The sequence below is a fragment of the Chlorocebus sabaeus genome, chromosome 12 (assembly GCF_047675955.1).
Source record: "Chlorocebus sabaeus isolate Y175 chromosome 12, mChlSab1.0.hap1, whole genome shotgun sequence".
Classification (NCBI taxonomy): domain Eukaryota; kingdom Metazoa; phylum Chordata; class Mammalia; order Primates; family Cercopithecidae; genus Chlorocebus; species Chlorocebus sabaeus.
This window is the reverse complement of record NC_132915.1, coordinates 42,820,236-42,835,812: the sequence shown is the minus strand read 5'-3', so window position 1 is coordinate 42,835,812 and position 15,577 is coordinate 42,820,236.

Here is a 15,577-nt window from a genome sequence, read left to right as displayed (position 1 = left end):
TTATTAAAAACAAACCTACTAACATTTAGTTTTTAGTTTTTTGTTTCCCCTCACAGTCCAATCTCTTCATGTTAGCCTAGGAATTTGCAAAGAAATTGAACTAGTAGTAACATACATTTTCCTTGCCAAAACCCAGGAAGGCTGCTCTTCAGATCATGTGTGGAGAGAAAAGCCTGAGCTTTTATGTTTACTTTCCGATTTTGCCCCAAGTCTTAAGTGTATGACATGGGTTGTTTAATTTCAGAGCCTTGGTTTTCTTAACAGCAAAATAATAGTAGCTAACATAATGTAGTCCTTACTTTCTGGGCATTGTTTTAAGTGCTTTGTACATAGTACATAGTAACTAATTTAATCCTTACAGCAACTCAATGATGTAGGTTCTCTATTTTATCTCCATTTCATAGATGAGGAAACCAACACTCCAACTGGCTAAGTGATTTGTGTAATCACATAGTAAATGCTAGAACCATAAATCAGATGATTGAGGCTGTTTAGCCTCTGAGGTCATGCTGTTCACAAAAGTATATTAATTCCTTCCTTATAGGTGGTAAGGAAAATTAAATGAGAAAAAAATTCATAATGTCCCTGACAAAAGGTAGGCATTGTATAAAAGTTGTTTTGAAAGGCTGTTGATCTTTTCACTTAATAAAAATGCTTTACCTTAGTAAGTAATGTTTTAATAAACACGGAGGAAGGAGGATTAACTATGAAACTAATAAACCTTAGGCTTTAAGTTCATTCATCTGCTTGACCGCCTTCCAAGTCCCCATACCTAATTTACAAACTTGTAATCTTTTTAAAGAAGCTCTGTCAAATTGTATAAGTTTTAGATTCCACAAAAGCTGAATCTGCCCCTGAAAGTATATTATCAGGAGGATAAAAGATAACCCAAAGATTTCTAGTTTGGAAGAATGAAGTGGGAGTGTCACCTATAACTGAGGCAAAAGAAAAAAAGGAAGAGGAAGAGATTTGGGGAAAGAAGAAAATTTATTTTATATGTCTTCAATTATGAATATGAGAGGAACAATGAGTTGGAGATGTCCTATTGGACAGGCAGTAGAACAAAGATCCCAGTCCAAAATGTCAGCAGTGTTGTGATTGGAAAACCTATGTTAGATTGGATCAAGGACGAGACTGAAGAAAACATCATTGAGAAAAGGATGAGAATCAGCATTTCTGCAAGGAGAGAGAGTTGAACTGCATTCTAAAAGTATTATGCAGTAATACAAGAAGTACAAATTGGCTAGCATTATTTCCATTGTTTCAGGGCATACTAAAAAGGCCATCATACTGTCTTACGAGTGGTGTCCACCATCTTTACTCTGCAACTGCCTTGTCAGGGTGATGGTTCTCAGATGAAGTAACACAAGTTAATTATGTTCAGGATAATAGAGTTGTGAATAGCATGCAGATGCTCAACATCTGCTAATCCCAAATTGAATAACTCTTCAAGTTAATGCCTTTTCGTAGGCTCTGGAAGAGTTGCTGACATATAGACACCCAAATGTCTATTCTGCAAATTTTGTTTTGCATCTAGTGTTAGGGTGTGTCCAGATTTACCGGTATGATTCCATGACACTTATGGTTTAAATTAGTTGCTTTAGAGAGAAATTGAAAATAAATAATTGCATTGTCAATTTTCAGAGATAACAGCAGGGACTATCCATGTGGGTATTGTGAATGGGTAGGTTGTGGGGAAAGGCACTTTATACCCACACACACACAGAAAACCTACATCAAAATAGTCCTTTTTCACTATTCCTGATCAGTTCCTTTAATATTCTTCCTGTGGTGTACATTAAGCCCAAGAATGCATGTGTAGGGCAAGAGAGGGGTAGGGGTGAGATATAGGGAAGGATCCTGACACTTTCTTTCTGTACGTAATCTTAAGTCATGATAAAATTCCTTACAACTCTCTTCTCTTCTCTACGATTGCTCCAATTGGTTTTTTAGCATCTTGCCCTCCATATTTGATTAACACTATTGTCTTTCTTCTAACTATGGTCTTGGATCTTCTCAATTATATCTGTGATCCCCACTGTATGGAGCTATCTTGTTGTTTTTATTTGTTTCATTTTTTGTTTGTTTTCTACATTTGTTTTCTGCCTAGCATGCATTACTCTTCTCCTTCTTCTGGTAACACTACCTTTATTTTCTTTTAGGAAGTTACCTATTCAATCTGTATGGGTTGGGTAGGCAGCCCATTCTTCATACTCCAGAGCTAGATCTTGGACCTATGCCTGGACAGTTTGTGTATTACATTCCCCTGGCCATAGTGATTAGCCCACAGGTAGCCTTACAGCCCAGGTCAATCCAGAATGATTTAATCCCGGGACATTTTCTAAATTTCTAGGATGCTTTATTTCTGCCAGATTTGTTCACCTGTGAGGATTTCAGTCTGATATGCCAGCAATCATTTATCTTAAAAGGGTCTGCTTGGAAATGAGACTGATAAAGCAGAGCATATCTACAGGATGGAAGGCGAGAGACAGGAGGAAGAGAAAGGCAAAGTAACACAGAGAAAAAGACAAAGAATGATAGAGGGAGAGAATGACAGAATTCCAATAAATCATTTGTGCTTTAAGATTCAGGTGGACCTGAAGATCCATTTTCAGACTTTTTATTAGTTAAACAAATGGTTGAATTTTTACTAACTACAGGCAAAATCAACTTGACTAATGCCTTTCCTTGTTTAATAGATAATTCTTAGAGGCACTGGGAATAAACAGTGAAAAAGATGGAAGCAGTTCTCATAGTCTAGTCAGGAAGGTAAATTTCAAACAAGAGAACACAAGAGTACTAACTGCTAAGGAAAACTTACAGGGTGCTCTGGACACACAAAGCACGAGGACTAATCTGGTCAAAAGAGGTAGGGAAACAGTCTTCCAAGGGAAACCCCAATAATGCAGATTCATGCAATTCGCTTAGTTTGTATACTCGTTATCCAGTGCCATAAACAATAGCTTAGGATCTGAAAACAGTGGATTTTTTTTTCACGGTTATTGTGGGGCAGGAATCCAGGAGCAGCTTATGTGAGTGATTCTGGCTCAGGGTCCCTCATGAGGCTGCAATTAAGGTGTTGGCTGAAGTGTGGTCATCTCAAGGCTAAGTGGGAAAGGATCCACTTCTAAGCAGCCTCAGGAGGTTGGCTTCTAAGCTCACTTATCTGAGCTTCTCCACAGAGCTGCCTAACAACAGAGCAGCTACCTTCCCTCAGGGTGAATGATTCCAAAGATCATGAGAGAGTGTTCAGAGACTGAAGCCACTGTCTTTTTATAACCTAAGTTTAGAAGTGACATATCTTTACTTCTGCCATATTCTGTTCACTGGACGCAAATCACCAAGTCATGTTTATATTCAAGGGGAAGGGATTATACTAGAGCATGCATACCAGGAAGTGGGGATCACTGGAGGCCATCTTAGAGGTTGCCTCACACAGTTAGTGTTATCCTGAAAGTACATCTTAAGACAAGGATGTAGGTGAAAGCAGTTTATTGGAAAACTGATCCCAAGCAATACTGTGAGGAAGTTGGGAGCAAGACAGGAAATGGAGGGCAAACAACACGTGGTCTTTAATGAGTGGATTACAGCTCTGGGCCACTGGGTTCCATCCTGCTGGGGTCTCTGTGAGAGACTGTATGAAACACTGCTCGGAATTGTCCCATCGGCCAGGTGCGGTGGCTCATGCCCGTAATTCCAGTACTTTGGGAGGACGAGGCAGGTGGATCAAGAGGTCAGGAGATTGAGACCATCTCGGCGGACATGGTGAAACCCCGTCTCTACTAAAGTACAAAAAATTAGCCAGGCGTGGTAGTGCGTGCCTGTAATCCCAGCTACCCAGGAGGTTGAGGCAGGGAAATCACTTGAACTGGGAGGCAGAGGTTGCAGTGAGCTGAGATCGTGCCACTGCACTCCAGCCAGGCGATAGAGCAAGACTCTGTCTCAAAAAAAAGAAAGGCAAAAAAAAAAAAAAAAAAAAAAAAAGAATTGTCCCACCAAGGGGTTAAGAAAACTGGAGTATTTATTCGCCATCTCCTGTCCCATGTATCTTTAGGATTACCTGGAGTTATCTGCAAGGATATGGACAAACACAAGCAACGTCTGCTCTAGTTGCCTTAAGGAGTACTCCTGTCTATTATTATTATTATTATTATTATATATTTTTTGAGACAGTCTCACTTTGTCTGCCAGTCTGGAGTGCAGTGGCATGATCTCGGCTCACTGCAACCTCTATCTCCCAGACTCAAGCAATTCTCCTGCCTCAGCCTCCCGAGCAGCTGGGATTACAGGCATGTGCCATCACACCTGGCAAATTTTTGTATTTTTGTAGAGACAGGGTTTCGCTATGTTGGCCAGGCTGGTCTTGAACTCCTGACCTCAGGTAATCCACCCACCTCAGCCTCCCAAATTGCTGGGATTATAGGCATGAGCCACCACGTCTGGCCTACTCCTGTCTATTTAACCTGGCTCCTGGGACTTTCTTCCCTTAGCTGTCACATCCCACTCACACGAGGCCAGATCTCATCCAGCCTCATGTGAATGGGATGTGAGAATCAAGGAGGGAAAGTAGTTACCAAACTTGCTCGATCATAACAGTCACCTGGAGTTTTTATGGCCCAGACTCTCTCTATATATCTATATAAAAAGAGAGATTTGGCTCATTTGAAATTACAAAACTCTCCCAAAAAAATCTCACCTGTTAAAACATTCTACTTTACTGGAGGAGATAAGGTAGGCACAAAATAGCCATTGCACAAGAGAGTCCAACATTAGCATCAAACATCATAGGAGAGAAATGGGATCCCTTTGTGGATAAAGAATTATTTGACTGGATTTTGAACAGCAAGAATATGGTAATCTTTAGATAGAGGCAACTGTGTACCTTCTAGAAAGACCAGAAATATGCTTTGACAAGAGGCGTGATGTGCCGGAGAGATTTATGGGAGAAGAGGTTGGAAGTTGAGTCCAGATACAGGAAAGGTCTAAATGCCATGTTATGAATTAGATTTCACTGGTTGGTGGGGATTGATTAAAGTGTTTGAGATACTTGTCACATAGTCATACACGGTAAAGCAATAATATCTCATCGCAATGAGCATTCACACCTCATACTTAGGGACAATGAACAGGGTGCAAAATGGAATTTGTAAGATTGAATAAAAAGTTATGTTTGATGTAAATAGTTTTGTAATCATTATTATACAGTATTATCCATAAACTCTTTAGCATTCCATATACTCTAGATAAGAGGTTGAAAACTTATTCTATAAAGAGTGAGATAGTAAATATTTGAGGCTCCACAGGCCGTATTGACTCAGTTCTTCTCTTGTGGCATAAAAGCAGCCATGGACAATATATGAATAAATGGATGAGACTGTATTCCAATAAAACTTTGTTTACAAGACAGGCCAGATTTGACCCTTTGGCCATACTTTGCTGACCCTTGCTCTAGATCAATGCTTCTCAAATTTGAATGTGCAGAAATCACTGGGGATTGGTTAAAGTTAAGATTATGATTCGGTGGTGTGAGGTGGACCTCTGCGTTTCTAACAAGCTCCTAGGTGAGACAGATGCTGCTGGTCCTTGGACCACACTCTGAGTTATAAGAGGGAACTATAGTGAATTTTCAACTACAAATGTTGTTTCTTTTTTTTTTTTTTTTTTGAGACGGAGTCTCGCTGTGTCACCCAGGCTGGAGTGCAGTGGCCAGATCTCAGCTCACTGCAAGCTCCGTCTCCCGGGTTTACGCCATTCTCCGGCCTCAGCCTCCGAGTAGCTGGGACTACAGGCGCCCGCCACCTCGCCCGGCTAGTTTTTTGTATTTTTTAGTAGAGACGGGGTTTCACCATGTTAGCCGGGATGGTCTCGATCTCCTGACCTCGTGATCCACCCGCCTCGGCCTCCCAAAGTGCTGGGATTACAGGCTTGAGCCACCGCGCCCGGCCAAATGTTGTTTCTGTATTTGAACTTTGATGTATCTTCCCCCACTTACCTCTAGGACTTTATACCTTATATAGAGTGAAGACACAATAAGCCTGTTTCCCTCAAACTTGCCTGATGTTAAAAGTCATTGAGATACTTGCTTTTTATAGGTTAACCATCACAGAGTCATTCCCCATCTCCTGCAATTTTCCTTCACACTCAGGAGTGGCCAGCACTGTGATACAGCCAGGAATAAGGAGCAGTACGAGGCATTGGCAACAGAAGGACGTACAGATGCTGTCTCTGCCTAAATGATCTTTCATCTCAGGCATCAGTGCTACAGGCAGTACTTTCCCTTAGACAATTCAAAGGACCATACTCTTAAGCACATATTATTTATAGGAACATAGTCACTCAACCACTCCCCAGTGAATGTTGTTTTACTTTCTTCTTCAATTAAAGCCAACCTTGAAAGAATTGGGAGTGATATTTACACTCCTCTAAGGAAAATGGAGGTAAACACACCTAACACTTTCAGCGTAAAAAAAATACTTAACTAATACAACCAGAAATTACAGTACATCCTGGGTACTTCAGGCAGAGACTTTTTGATCCATGTCCAGAGAAAAAGCTCTTTTTAGAGACAGAAGTAATTTTTCTGACTAGTCAAAAATTAGCACTGAAAAAATACATGGGTTTTCTTTAAGACAGATCTTTCCAGCCAAAATGCTGGTGTCTTGCAAAAAAGAAATGAATTATTTAAATTATCAGAAAATTATTTATTTAAATAAAAATATATGAATAATGGTGCTTTTGAACAATATAGGCTCAAACAGACCCTAACAGAAGAAACACTATTGCTCAAGTGGTTTAGAATTGTTTGTCCTAGAATATTCTAAACTCCTGGGAGGAAGTGGGAATCCTCTGCTTTTCCTTGTGAGTATTTGTAATGCCTCTTCAAGATTCTCTTGTCCCTGCAGCTCCACCTAGTAATGGCTTTTTACATACTAAAAAGGACAGCTCAAATTCCATGACTGGCCAGGCTTACTGGTTCATGCCTGTAATCCTAGCACTTTGGGAGGCCAAGGTGGGTGGATAGCTTTAGGCTAGAAGTTTGAGACCAGCCTGGCTAACATGGTGAAACCCTGTCTCTACTAAAAATTCAAAAATTAGGCCTGGCCCGGTGGCTCACACCTGTAATCCCAGCACTTTGAGAGACCAAGGCGGTGGATCACCTGAGGTCAGGGGTTTGAGACCAGCCTTGTCAACATGGTAAAACCCCATCTCTACTAAAAATACAAAAATTAGCCGGGCGTGGTGGCAGGAGAATCACTTGGATCCGGGAGGCAGAGGTTGCAGTGAGGCAAGATCGTGCCACTGCACTCCAGCCTGGGTGACAGAGTGAGACTCCATCTCAAAATAATAGTAATAATAATAATACAAAAATTTGCCAGGCATGGTGGCACGTGCCTGTAGTCCCAGCTACCTGGGAGACTGAGACATGAGAATTGCTTGTACCCAGTAGGCAGGGAGGTTGCAGTGAGCTGAAATCATGTCACTGCACTCCAGCTTGGGCAACAGAGTGAGGCTCTGTCTCCAAAAAAAAAAAAAAAAAAAAAAAAGGTCCATGACTGCCCCTAGAAAACTCCTCAAACATTCAATTCATGGGACAATTACCAAATGACACACTTTCATGTACCTAACAGAGTCTCAGTTCCTAAGGTCAGGCCTTTTCCTAACTTATGCAGCCTCACCTTTGACTAATCCCCCACTCACCAGGGATACTTGACTATAGAGATTTCAACTTCTTTGAAGTCTCCTGAGCATGCCATACTTGACCGTTTCTCAGTTGCAGGTGTTCTCTCTGCTTAGAAACCTACTCCTACATCACTCCTCCTCTCCCCTCTGTCTGCTCAACAAATTTCAACTAATACCTCAAAATCAACTCAAGCACAGCCTTCTCTGTGAAACCATCTCTGATTTAGGAGCATAGTACTATCTCCATGTTTCCACTGAGTCTTATACCTGCTCTCACCAATGCATTTATGAAATCATATTATTTCTATTCATTTGTTGCTTTAAATCTATTTCCAAAGAAAACTAAAAACTTGGGAATATGGATGATGCCAGTTCATCTTTCTAGTTCCAGTTCTGCTCCCCAATAGGGTACTTGACACAAAACAGGCTGGATGCATGTTTGAAAATGCTGATGGCAACGCAGGAATGAATGGATCAACAGGGTGAAGATATTTACACAGAATTAGCTGTCAGAGCTGATTTTGGCTAATTGGATGATGAACAATTAAGCTATTATCCTATAGTTCCTGAAATCTCCTACTTAAGAACAAGGTCTGGTTTCCAGGCTTTTAATCCATTATATCTATGCTTGTACCAAGCAGCTGGCATCTCATAAAAACAGGTTTCCAATACCCTCTGATCAGACACAATCTTAGTCTGAACCACTTGTCCTAACCTACCCTACACACTACACTTCATGTGTTTCTGACCACTCTGGCTCGTAGCCTCATTACACATTCTCCTATTTACAAGCTCACTACATTCTTCATGCCTGAACTTGGTCCTGCTTTCTGACTAGTTTGGGTTCTTCTTCTTGACTACAGTGGGCGCCTCTTAGTATCCAGCCTGCCCTCAGAACTTCTTTGACTAGAGGTCTTGCTGGACTCACTCCCAGCCTTCTGAATGGGATGCAAATGCAGGGGGTTACCTTGACCCACTAGTTGAGACACTATGTGACTCACCTCAAATTCCCAATGCGGGAAATTGATGCACATTGCAAATACTAGGAAAGAAAGGGAGGAAGTTGAGTCAAAAACAGTCTCTACACCATGTCAGCTGGTATATTTTGCTCCATTTTAGAGCCATTTGCATTTGTCCCCAAAAATGATTTTACCATTAGTATTCAGGTCTTTGAGAGAAAGATGCATTGAAATGAAGAAAGAGAAAACAATCTTAGAAGAGTATAGAGGTAGGTGATGAAGGCATGAGTGAAAAGGTGAAAGAAAACCAATTTGGTATAATCACCTATAGTGGCATATTTAGGGTAGAATAGTTTTGCACCTGATGCTGAATATATCTACTAAGCCTGGTCAAAGTCCTGTTGCAGAGAAGGTGGAAAAAAAGTGGTTAAAGAAAAACTACCGGCCAGGCACGGTGGCTCACGCCTATAATCTTAGCACTTTGTGAGGCCGAGGCAGGTGGATCGCTGGAGCTCAGGAGTTCAAGACCAGAGTGGGTAACATGGAGAAACCCCTTTCTACCAAAAATGCAAAAATTAGCCAGGAGTGGTTGCAGGCACCTGTAGTCCCAGCTATTTGGGAGGCTGAGATGGGAGGATTGATTGAGGATCACTTGAGGCTGAAGTGAGCTGGGATCATATCACTGCACTCTAGCCTGGGCAATAGACTGAGACCCTGTCAAAACAAAACAAAACAACAACAACAACAACAAACTACCACAGCAACAAGACAGAAAGAGTCAAGGTTTCATTACTGTGAATCTATGGAATTCTTGCATTTCACTATTACAGGAGACAGAAATAAATTTCTATGTTAAAGCCATGACAGAAAGAAACTGTCAGCCTCACCAAAGCTGGCAGAAGTTGAGCAGTTAAGGTTTGGAAGGCCGTTATGATAAAGATGGGAAGAAGACAAGGAGATCTGATGGTCAATAGCAAATACTAGTTGAGTCAGGAAGATGTGGGCTTGAATCTCAGATCTGTTCTTTTTAAGGCAGTGGGACTAGAGAAGTTACTTAGCTACACTATTTGCAAATTTTATAATCTATAAAATTAGAATAAATATACCTAACTTTCAGATTGTTTTAAGGATTAACTAGAATAATTCATGAAGAGTGGTTGATGTAATAAGTGGTTATTATAAATATTATTGAAACCATATACTATATTATTTTAAAACTTGCTTCTATCATGCTGATGTCTGCTATGTCTTCAGAAAAGATGATGGCTTGTTTAATTTCCACTATTCTGGACAATGTACTTGTTTAGTTTATAGAACAAGAATAATGCCTGACTCTCCAGTGGTCATAACTGTTAGACTGTTATTGATAAACCAGAATACAAATCAACATGTTTTGGTTTTCTTTTCTTAAAATCAGGTTTCATGTATTTTGCGAAGGAATTCTCTCATCAATAATTTCATTGGCAACCCCATTCATTTCAATTATTCAGAATCAATGGAAAAAAATTTTGGATACATCCTTAATTCCTCTCTTTCACTCCATATCCAATTCAAGGGTTAGTTCTCTCAGCTCATCACCTTCACTGCTACCAGCATAGTCCAAGTTGCCAGAATTACTACAAAAACCTCCTCAATAGTTTTGCTGATTTTACCCTTGCTCTCCTAGAGGAGCCAGGGTGATCCTTTAAAACCATCTTTCAGATTCATGCCCCTCCAATGCCCAATATCCCCCACTGTCTTTCCATTTCACTCAGAGGAAAAGCCAGAATCTCTCTGACAGCCTTTCAAGCCTCGCATGAGCGGCATCCTGCTTCCTCTTGCACCGTATCCCCTACCACGTTCATTCTTCCCCCATGCTTACTCCACACAAGCTACACCAGCCTGCACACTCATCCTTCAGCATGCCAAGCATATTCCTGTCTCACAGCATTTGTTCTTGTCTGGAACACTCTTCCTTAAACTATGTGCATGACTTGTGCATGACTTCCCCATGTCTCTGATGTCTCAACCAAACTGGGGATGGCTACTGTCCTGGCCCGGGTTCTCCCAAAAGCACAGTCAAAGAAAAGGCTTGAATTCAAGTGGTTTGGGAGGGACTTGATCCCAGGGAAATAAGTCAGGGATGAAGTAGAAATATCTAAATCAAGGTACATTATGAAATCTGACCAATGTTGTAGGTAACCAGAGTTCAGTCTAGATGGCTCCCTTCAAGAATCATGTAGAATGCTCCCCAGAATTATCTTCCCAGATGAGAAAAAAGGGAGCATTCATCCACCAGCCCCTCATCTCCAATTGGTCAAGGGTTGCCCCGTGCCATGTTACCCTCCTTGAACAAGTGAGCACGTGCATTACCAAGATGACTACGAGGGATAATCCTCAGAAGGGCAGAGAATCCCCTGTGCAGACTAGAGATGTGAAGTACAACTAAACTGAGGTGCTGTTAGACTGGAGATGCAAAGTAACTGAACTGAAGTGTCGTTAGTTGATACCTATGTGAATCTGACTGCTGCAGGGAAGTATGAAATAAGAAAGAGCTAAGAAGATATGAGCTGGAACTCAAGAGCTATATATACTTCCCTACCCACTTTATCCAAAATAGCACCCCATCCCTACCCTGTCACTCCCTACACTCCTTACCCCATTATTAGCACCGCATGCATTCACTTGCTTATGGGCTTGAAGTTCTCCCCTATGAGATTATAAGCAGAATGACATCAGGGGCTTAGTGTATTTTGTTCATTACAGTATTCTGAATTTCTGCAACGGTGTCTAATGTATAGTAACAACTAATTATGGAAAGAATGTACAGTATCTACAGTATCTACAAACGGGGGTGCGCGTGTGTGTGTGTGTGTGTGTGTGTGTGTGTGATGGGAGTGTGGTAGGGAAGAAAAAGAAAGAGAAGAAGAAATATCTAAGTATCAGGCTGTCCTTATACAGTCAAAATATAAGAATGGTTTCCCCCATTGACTTATCTGCCCATCCAACTTTTCTTACAATTCAGAATGCTGTCTTTGCCCTAAAGTGAAGTTAAACTACGCTTACTTCAACAGGTGTCAACAGAAAGCCTGTTATGCACTAGATTAGTGGTTCTCCAGTGCTAGCATGCATCAGAAACACCTGAAGCACTTGCTAAAACACAGTGTGCTGAGCACCCAGATTTGTCAGGGGCTTCAGAACATGCATTTCTAACAAATGACACTGAAGCTGCTGGTCTAGGCACCACATTTTGGAAATGAATACATTAGACCATTCTTGTAGCCTCTTGCAGTGGGTATCTTGCCCATTACACAGCCTGCCCCAGGACTGGTAAGACCCAAGGGAAGAAGCAGGTTTGTTTCACTTAGGCTGCTACAAAGTTCAGTACAGCTCTGCTTTGTTGGAGAATTTACAAGGTCACCGTTCAACATGGGATTTACTTACTACATTCAGCTAATCCCAATGAAGAGTTCAGGCCTGTTTAAGAGCTCTCTTTACAGTCAATACGAGAACCATATTTTTTAAATAAACCATATCTTTCTTTAATTGGCGTGTCTGAGTAGAAGCAGAAAAACAGGATATGCAGACCAGAGTAACAACAGTGAAAATCTCAGAAAACATGAGGAAAATGAAAAAAGGCAATCCCAATTTAGGGGCAGGGCTCTTTTATGCTTGACAACTTTGGAGGAATCAAACAGATTTCCTTTGAAGAGAGGAAGAAATCTCAAGACAAATAATTAGCTCTCCATTCTACAGGAAAAGGTAGTTCACTACTGGCAGCAGCCGGCTGCTACTATTGCTTTTAACACCATAGTTCTCAATCAAAACCAGCTGCCAGGCTGGGCATGGTGGCTCACACCTGTAATCCCAGCACTTTGGGAGGCCAAGGTGAGTGGATCATGAGGTCAGGAGTTCGATACCAGCCTGGCCAACATGGTGAAACCCTGTCTCCACTAAAAAATACAAAAATTAGCTGGGTGTGGTGGCGGGTGCCTGTAATCCCAGCTACTCAGGAGGCTGAGGCAGGAGAATCATTTCAACCCTGAAGGCAGAGATTGCAGTGAGCCGAGATGGTGCCATTACACTCCAGCCTGGGTGACAGGGTGAGACTCTGAAAAAAAAAAAAAAATCCTGCCAGCTGTGCTGATTTCACTGGGTGATTTGGGGACAAAATCAGATGTGAGAGACAGCAATGCAGTATGTTAATGGTGGGTCTACGACATTGCTTTCCACAGTGGCCATTTAGGAGGTGGAAGAGATACAGGATGTTATTCCAGAAAATTAAACATCTCATACCCTGCCATGCCCTCCCACACATTCCACCTCCTTAGATAAATTTGGCTTTATTTTATTTTACCGTATTTTTTACTTAGCCTTGACATGAAACTCAATTAGCTATATTTTAATAGGGTCTATTTCTGGGTTAGGTTTCACTAGTGTTAGTATTTTTCAACAACAAATGCTGTTTGTGATTCCATGAATAGAAAGTCTCTGATGGCACAAGATTAACAAAGCTAATTATTAGGGAATATAAAATTAATTTACTAGCGAATTAGCCCACTAGCTAATCTACCAGAGAGTTGAATCTCTCTCTAGCTAGGGCAGTTTTTATTCCTATTGGTTATGATAAACTTGAGAATTTCCTTCAAAGATTATTCTAATTCCAATAACATCTTCTGAGCCTTTTTTATTCTGAAATTCTGGTGAAATTGTGCATCACTTTGTATACTAAGGGTTTGAAATTAGAGTTATCTACTAAGCCTTTTTAAGCAAAAATATACTTATAAGATGCATATTTGAAGATATCTATATATAATATAGATATATAGAAACAATATACTATATAGTTATAAATGCTATAAAGATGCAGCATAAAGATGCAATTCTCAACCAATGACCTTTCAGCCAAACTGGAACTTTTACATATAGCCCTTGCAATTATCCTCTGAAATCTCTGTCAATTCTTTAAGGCATGTCTCACTTTCAGAATTTTATAAATAAGTATTATTACCCCCGTTAAGTATAAAAAAAGCAAATAAAACTGTAAACTCAGTATATTTTTAGAATAATATCTAGAATTCTCTGTTAGGCTTTATCATGTGGCAAATTCCCAGACAATCAAACTTAAAATTTTGCAAGACTTATACTTACTTTTTACCTATCTATTTACATTTTCCAACAAAATATTCTCTGGAGAAGTATCTTTATTTGTATTCTTTAATATAACAGTATTGCTTGATTTCATGTGATCACAGCCTTGCCTTAACAGAATTTGCCTATATGGGGACTGTCCAGTCTTCAGTTCTAGTTGCAGATGTGCCCTCACAAGCCCTTACTGCATTCTTTTATTTCCTCCTGTTCCCACACTGAAACTGAGCTGTTCAGTTGTTCCAAGCAGGGAATGACAAAATAAAAACTTCCTTAGTTAACTGCTGGGGAATGACTATCTTTAATTGAAAGTGCATTTATAAAATTGGAGACCTTTTGAAAACTCTGAGACCAGCCTTGGGTCAGCATGGTGGAATCCCCAGAGATTTATGCCATGTGAAAATCTCACCAGGCAGCCCCTCCCAGGTGACACAGGGTCTAAGGGGTGCCCCCCCCAACAGCATTAGAATACGTTGAGATGTGAAGAAAATAAAAGTATGCACTCTGAACACTAATGCAACCCTCTAGTTAAACATACACAAGATCTTTTTCAATATTAAGCAAAATACATGGACATTTAGTCTACTTCAGTGTAAACCCCCACATCTCAGAACCATTAACACTGAAGTGGTGTCTAAGGACCTATACAAAACAACTCTGGAAAATGCTTCTTGTGCAAAAAAGCAACTCTCAAAGCAGGATAGCAGAGCTCTACCATTTCATTATTGTTGGTTTTGTGCTCACTCTGGCAATAAATAAGAAGCAAATTGCAAATTGAATACTTCTAAGACTCAATTTTTTCTGTGTGCTTGAAGAACCTAACCAGTTTACAATAAATAAAAACTCGTGTGTGTGTGTGTGTGTGTGTGTGTGTGTGTGTGTGATTTACTCATTAGATACATAAGTAGCTGGTGGCTTCTCATTGCACATTTAGAAGCCATAGGGTAATACTGCATCACCAACCACTATAACACATCATGAGTCCTGTTGTTGCATTGCATTGCTAGCCCTCATTGCTTATATCCAATTCCACAGCACTGTGCATCTGGTTCACAGGGCCTCATAGCCTTCTTCTCTACCTCAGTGTGGCCAGGACTCTTTGGTGTGGGTGAGTTTCCTCTAACATAATGGATTCTGGAGAAGCAGTCAAGTGAATAAAAGGGGATACAAATCAGAAGTGGCTTTTGTCTACACACTACATAATCTTCATGGAGCCAATCAAAATTTTAAGAATAACTTTACAAATGCCCCTTTCTTTGGGGTTCCTCTATATTCTTACGTAATTTCCAGAAAAATTAAGACTGCTATAATGTTTGTAGAAGGAAGAATTTTCAGCCATGGACAAAAATTAAAATTTCTGGTAACCAGAGAGAATTGGGTGGCACTGGGGAGTTTGGAAGTAGATGGAAGTTAAGTTTGGAGGTTTAATAAATTATCTAGATAGCAAAAACACACATAAATTTTGTTTTTACTTAATAACATATATTTGGCCTTAATGAGTCAATGGGGCGGATAAAGGAGACAAAAGCCATAGGAATTGTGGCTTGGATTTCAGACTCTAGTTTCCGGAGATAACAGAGGGTAAATTTTCCAGGTCCTGAGTTTCTCATCTTAGGATCTCAACTTAAGGAAAGTCGACCGGAAACCTCCAAGTTTCCTTCCAGCTTTCAGATTCCATAATTACAACTTAAATAAGCTTATGATTCTGCTGCCACCATTTCAGGGCACCAACACTGATTTATCTGAGAATCAAAAGTAAGAGAATAGAAAACATGTGTTCTGCCTCATTTTTCTTTACTCCTTAATATTAT